The following is a 907-nucleotide window of genomic DNA, read 5'->3' as shown; positions in this document are numbered from 1 at the left end:
TCTGAGTCACTATATCAGTCTGTGTATAAATAACAAACTTCTTAACTTGGGAATCTAACTTCCAGGGGGTGAAAGTTTAAATAGGCGCACATTGGTTTTAGGAGGTTTTAGCTGTTTATTTAAAAAACTGCACAAAGTATTTCAGTTTATTAGGCCAGTTTAGCTATTTAGGTTAGTGCTTACAGGTAACACTTGTTTAGGAAATTTAATTATTTAATAAATTTAGTTAAAAACGTTGAAACAAACGGTTTGTTAGAAAAAATATATATTTAAAAATAGTTATTTTCCACTTATAAATTTAAATTAGGTCAAAAAACGAAGGAAAACTACATAAAACGCCCTGGAATCCATTGACTACAATAGTAAACGCGAACGACCTGCAAAAAAAAGAGAGCGTATTATCTCATTCCTTTACCGCGTTCTAATCTTTTTTTCGGTGGCTGCTACGGGTAAAAATACTATTACGACGCAAATAAATACAGTAGTGGATCCCTACTATTCCGTAAATACAAATTACAGTTTAAGTTTAGGGGTAAATATATTTGTTTTACACACTCTGTGAAGAACGCAGCGCCAAGTGTACTAAAATATTGCGTAAATGGATACGTTATATGTGTAGGTGTATTCCAGTCTTACCGTTGTGTTGTAACTTGAACCGAGCCAAATACGAACAAAATCATCTGATCCGAATACGACCGTGTCTCGACAGTAGTTATAAACCACGTCGTACATCGCTTTATCCACAATATCCACCAATCGACCGCCGTTGTCAATACAGTTTTTCGACGACGTGTGGCCGTTTATATATTTTCTATCTGCATCATTCAGGGAACCAAATGATCAGATTCTGATAAACCATTCCATTAACTAAAAGAAAAGGTATACAGTAAGGTGGGGGAGATGGAAG

The sequence above is a fragment of the Ciona intestinalis genome, unplaced genomic scaffold (assembly GCF_000224145.3).
Source record: "Ciona intestinalis unplaced genomic scaffold, KH HT000318.1, whole genome shotgun sequence".
Lineage (NCBI taxonomy): Eukaryota > Metazoa > Chordata > Ascidiacea > Phlebobranchia > Cionidae > Ciona > Ciona intestinalis.
Note: the sequence above shows the minus strand (reverse complement) of the source record.